The sequence below is a fragment of the Corvus kubaryi genome, unplaced genomic scaffold (genome assembly GCF_017639235.1).
Source record: "Corvus kubaryi isolate FWS band 111438036 unplaced genomic scaffold, C.kubaryi_AGA036_p1.0 37387, whole genome shotgun sequence".
Classification (NCBI taxonomy): Eukaryota; Metazoa; Chordata; class Aves; order Passeriformes; family Corvidae; genus Corvus; species Corvus kubaryi.
Window position 1 is genome coordinate 7,807,551 of NW_024581129.1, and position 5,432 is coordinate 7,812,982.

Consider the following 5,432-nt stretch of genomic DNA (forward strand, 5'->3'; position numbering starts at 1 on the left):
CAGCAGGAAATGCTGGGAAGTTTTGGGATTTTGGTCGGAAAGCTGCATAACTGTGCAGCTGGAGATTGTGAGTGAATGGAGCTGCTCAAAGGCAGGTCCCAGAGAGGTGACTGCAGCTGCAGTGGAAGGTACACACAGACGGTGGGGAGGGGAGGGAGGGTGCGCGTTCTTTGTGTCTTCAGTTAACTGCTCAGTAATGGGTTACTCAAAGCTGCTGCAGGGGCTCTCCCCGCCACCCCATGAGCACTGGCTCCAGTCTCCAGAACTAGTGCAGGGCTGTGGGCACGGGCTGACTGTGAGTGCCCGGCAGCGAGGGCAGGGGCAGCAGGCGGGGGGTCGGGACCCTCTGGGATCCCCCCGCGCCTGGGGTTCCAGGGGCTGTGGGGGTTTCCTGGCCGAGGGCACCATCAGTCCCTGCTCAGTCTCAGGAGACTGAGCACATCGCAGGCACGTCTCTGCCTTTCTCTGTCGAGGAACTCTGCTTTTTTAGGAAGTGCCCTTGTGAAACCGGGTGAGTGTGTTGGGAAGGGCTTCTCCTCCTGTCTTTGGGGATGTTAGCTAAGCTTTCAGCAAAATGTCCTCATCTCTCCCACCCAGTATGGCTGATGGTCACCAGGAACACCTCAATTCGCCTGGGGATGGGAAAACTGCCTGGCTCCACCAGCCCCAGCACTGCTGGCACACCCCGGCATCTTCTCCAGGCTGGGCAGCCCTGGGGGGTGCCCCCACTCCCTGAGCCCCAGCCTCTGCTGCTTCCCTCAGCCCCCAGCCATGCCAGGAAGATCCCCCCAGCCCAGGACAGGGTTTTGGGGTGCCTGGTTGAGCCCCTCCCCAGATTCACTGATGTGCCCATTCCCAGCATGTCGGAAACACTCCTGAGCTTCTCCTCTCCTGGCTTGTGTAAGTGAAACATTTGGTTTTGTGACACTTTCCTTAATTATGGGAGCTAATGACAAAACCATTGTGACAAATGACTCAGCTTTTGATAGTGAAGTTAATTAATTCTGAAGTTAGAGCCTGCATTGGAGTATCTTGAAAAACCCGATTAGGAAGTCTGCTTACCCAGCGTGACACGGGCAGCAGGAACCCGAGTCCCTGTGACAGCCAGGTAAAACCCTCCCCTCATCTGTGAAGGATGATCTGCCCGGAGCGAGGGGATTAAAGGCCAGACATCCCAGTGCTTACCTCCTGATCCATCCCTCCATCCATCAAAGCATCCAGGGGAACACAGCCTCATTAATGTTGGAGTGAGTGACCAGGAGCAGCTCTGCATTGGGCGCTGACCTTCAAGAGCATTTCCCTGAAGCCATCTTTCATCTCTTTCATTTGCATTACAATCCTGTTTGCCTCATTATTCCTTATCCACTTCTTCTTCAAAGGATTTAAATCAAATCAATTAAATTGTGGCAGGCTGGAGCAGCAGTGAACCTTTCCTTGTGGCTCGGCGTGGTCCGGCTGGACCTGACTACAGAGTGGGTTTAATCTTCTGCTATTTGTTCTTTTATTGCTTCTGGGCTACCACTGCCCACAGATCCCTTTGTTAATCGTCCATCCTTCCCACCCATCCCATGCAGACATTCTCCATGTACAGGCTGGTCTTTGTATGACCTTGGGGAAGGGATTCTCTTGGCTTCCCTCACACAGCCCAGGATCGGGAAGGTGGGGAGCTGCTGACCATGGAACAGCTGTGGGAGCCCTGGGGCACTGCCATAATGCTTGCTGTCCTGTGCCATCCCTTTCCATCTCCTCCACTCGTTTTGTCTGCCCAGGGAATCAAAGAACCATGGAAACATTCAGGTTGGAAAAGCTTTCTAAGACCAGCGTGTTCCTCCAGCACTGCCAAGGCTACCACTAACCCATGTCCCTACGTGCCACATCTACATGGCTTTTAAATCCCTCCGGGGGTGGGGACTCTACCACTTGACAACCCTTTCAGTGAAGAAATTTTCCCTAATACCCAATTTAAACCTCCCCTGGCTGGTGCACACCGAGGCTGTTTCCCCTTGTCCTGTCCCGTGTTCCCTGTGAGAAGAGACTGACCCCCACCTGGCTGCACCATCCTGCCAGAGTCAGAGAGAAAGTGTCAGTACAGAGGGGGAAAAACCCTGGAGGAACATCATGAGTGTGGGCAAAATAACCCGGATCTGGGCACGCAGCTGCTGCGAGAGTGGTCGCCTGGGCCCCGGAAGCTACGTGGTGCTGGCCCACACACGGCCACCTCTGCTCCCTCGGCATCTCTCAGAATAAGGAGGCTTAATCAGAATGGATTTCTGTTCCTCCCCTGCTATTTTTATTGCTACTCAACTGTCGGAAATCCAGCAGGGAGAGCAGAGCTGGTAGGGAATTGCACCAGCTTGCACCAAGACAGCCAGCTCGTGCCATGGGCGCTGCGGCTGGTGGCATGCATGGCATCACTTTCACCCCCTGGCAGCACATCACACAGGGACACACCAGCCTCACCACTGGAGTCCTGCTGGAGCCAGTGGATTGCAGCCAGCACTTCCAAAGTGTGTGCAGATATAAATAATTCCCTCGTAGGAGTGGGGAAGGATGAACACATGTGCCAAAGGCTCTGGAGTCCTTATCCCCTTGCAGCCCCCAGGAGCAGGAAAACGAAGTGAAGACTAGGTAGGGCTGGAGCGTCTCCCTGCATCGCTAATGACCCAAACTCGCCTTGTATCAGCCTCTCTTCCTTCAAGGAAAAACCTAATCCAGCTAGGGATTATTTTTGACTACTTACTTCCTGTCACTTTGCCAATTTAAATGCAGCAGAGCTTTCATCACTGGATTTGGAAGGACAAAGCCTAAGAGATCTCAGGTTAGGACATTTTTGCCTGCAAGCCCAGCTTTTTTCTTGCAAGAGTTGTACAATCTTTGCAGCGTGGGCTGGATTTTGTTGTTTCTACTTTGCCCAGTGCAGTAGGGTCCAGGTCCAGGAGCAGGAAGATGACGATGGACAAGGCAGGGAACAGGAAGAGGTGATGGAGATGGAGCTGGAGGAGCCCAGGCTGCACTGGTCAGGGTGTCAGGCTGTGACCCTGCAGTCTGAGTTGCAGAGCAGGATACCAAGGTCACCAAATTCTCATTGGTTGCAAATCTCAGTGAACCCCTGGGGAGGCCAGAGCTCCGAGCTCGCTCCTGGAGCTGACATTCCATTCATGGAGCGGTGAGAGGGGTGCAGGGCTTGGCTGGAGGGTCCACACCTCCAACCCCACAGGGGCCAACACAATCTGACACGGACTTTGCTTCTGTTTGAGCCTGCTTTGTTCAAAGCCTAGGAAACGGTACATGTGCACTCTGCTCACACCTACACATGCTGTGTTAAAATAACACAATTAAGGCTGCAAAATCCCCCACTCGCAACGCAATTTGCAGCCCCTCAGCTGTGGGTGGGAGATATCTTTGCTGCCTCTGCGCAGGCCGGGGGCCGGGCAGGGTGCTGGCGTCAGGCGCTGCCCCACGCGCTGGTGACAGGCGGGGAGGGACGGGCGGGGGCGGTGGGGGTGGCAGGATGAGGGGCGTCACGCCAGGGCTGAGGCAGATGTCCCACAGAAACTTAGCTTTTCCCTGTGCCGTGCTCTGAGCTACCTTCATGGTGCCCACAGGATTGCTCAGGAGCAGGGGCTTAGGAAAACCACGAAGAGCAACTTTTTACACAGGCAGATAGTGACAGGACAAGGGGGAATGGTTTTACATTAGAAGAGGAGAGATTTATATCGGATATCAGGAAGAAATTCTCCCTGTGGGGGTGGGGAGGTCCTGGCACAGGTTGCCCACAGAAGCTGTGGCTGCCCCTGGATCCCTGGAAGTGTCCAAGGCCAGGCTGGACAGGGCTTGGAGCAGCCTGGGATAGAGGAGGTGTCTGTGCCCATGGCAGGAGGTGGCACTGGATGGGCTTTAGCATTCCTTCCAGCCCAAACCATTCTGGGCTTCTCTGATTCTATGACCAGCGTCCCAGTGCAGCCATGCCCAGGGCTCATCTCGGTGTCCAGTCTGTGACACCAAGGTGTGACCTGTGAACCAGCATGTGCCTCTGCCAGCACCACTCCCCAAAACTGAGAATCAATAACCCTTCCTCAAAAAATGCACAGGAAAAACCCCTGTGATGCAGGGTGGATGAGTGGGTGCTGCTGACCCCAATGCCTGTGTCCCCATCCTCGCACTCCTCAGAGAGCTGTGTCCCCTCCCAGCTCACCAAGCACTGCCACTCTCCAGATGGAAACGCTGGGAAGCAGGAGCTGGTGCTGTGCGCCCAGAGAGCCTGGGCAGAGCTGCACCGCCTCCAGCCTGAGCTGGGAACCAGGCACAGGGCCCGTGGGGAAGCAGGGAATGAACCAGGGTGATCCACAGCCAGGAGCCAGCGGGAAGCTGGGGAGGGAGCGCGGCGGGGCAGCAATCAGCGTGCCCTGCCTGGGGAGCAGCACAGACGGTGATTTCAGGTTGAGGAGCTACTTAATTTTCGCATTCTTAATTTCTCAGTACTTTCATAATTTTCTGTTTGCCTTTTTGGAGTAAATAACTAGTATTTCCATGTGAGTGCATACAGATGAGGGCTGGGGAAGTACACGCCGTCGTATAAATCATTCGCTTTCCTGTCTCACCCGTGGCCCTTACAGGACCGTCAATTCCAGAGGTAAGTGTATTCTAGGGCTTGTTGGAAAGGTTGCGTGAGTCATGGGCTCATCCAACCGGGTGAGGGATGTTTCAGGGAGATGAGGAGACAGCGGAGAGGGAGAAGGCAGGGGGGTTAACTGCTGGGAATGGTTCAGGAGTGGCTTGCGTTTACAAGGGGCGTTCAGGCTGAACCAGCTCTTGGGCAGAGGATAAACACCGGTGTAGCCGGGGCAGGGACAGCTCCGTATCAGCGTGGGCAGGTGCTGTGCCCTCTCTGGGGTCCGCTGTGTGGGTGCGTGGCCCCCAGCCCCTTGCCCCACCGGTACTGGTGCAGCAGCTCAGGGTCCGGGCGGACTAAGGTGGGGGGAATCAGGGAATCGAGCGGCCCCGTGCCGGGAGGCTGGTGCGGGTGGGTGACTGTCCCTGGGGCGGTACTGGCACTTCGAGGGGACTTCCACCCGGTCCAGGTCCCAAGACAGTCCCGGTCCGGTCCCAGAATCCCGGGGTGTGGTCCCTGGGGCAGTCACGGTCACGGTGTCGGTCCCCGCTCAGTCCCGGCACCCAGTGGTGGGGTCCCCCCGCCCAGTCCAGATATTCTTGTAGGGTCCCTCTCCCGATCTGCCGGGTCAGTCCCCGATCCCAGCGTCCTGGGGTGGGGTTCCCGGGGCAGTCACGGTCACGGTCTCCGCCCAGTCCCGGCACCCCGGGGTGGGTTTCCCGTCCTGGTCCCCGTCCCCCCGGTGCCGGTGCCGGTCGCTGTCCCCGCCGCCGGCCGGTCGGAGCGGGCGGGGGGCGGTGTCCCGGCGGCGCAGCCCCCC

At 56.9% G+C, this 5,432-nt stretch overlaps 1 protein-coding gene across 1 annotated transcript in view; it reads left to right on the forward strand.

The window, feature by feature from the left end:
• The first annotated feature begins 4,271 nt into the window (after positions 1–4,271).
• Positions 4,272–5,432, forward strand: part of CACNG3 (calcium voltage-gated channel auxiliary subunit gamma 3) — a 27,231-nt gene continuing 26,070 nt past the window's right edge. Inside the window, exons 1-2 of the mRNA XM_042037484.1 lie at positions 4,272–4,439; positions 4,547–4,633. The gene's annotated coding sequence lies outside the window, so the exon portion shown is untranslated. The remainder of the gene's footprint in view (positions 4,440–4,546; positions 4,634–5,432) is intronic.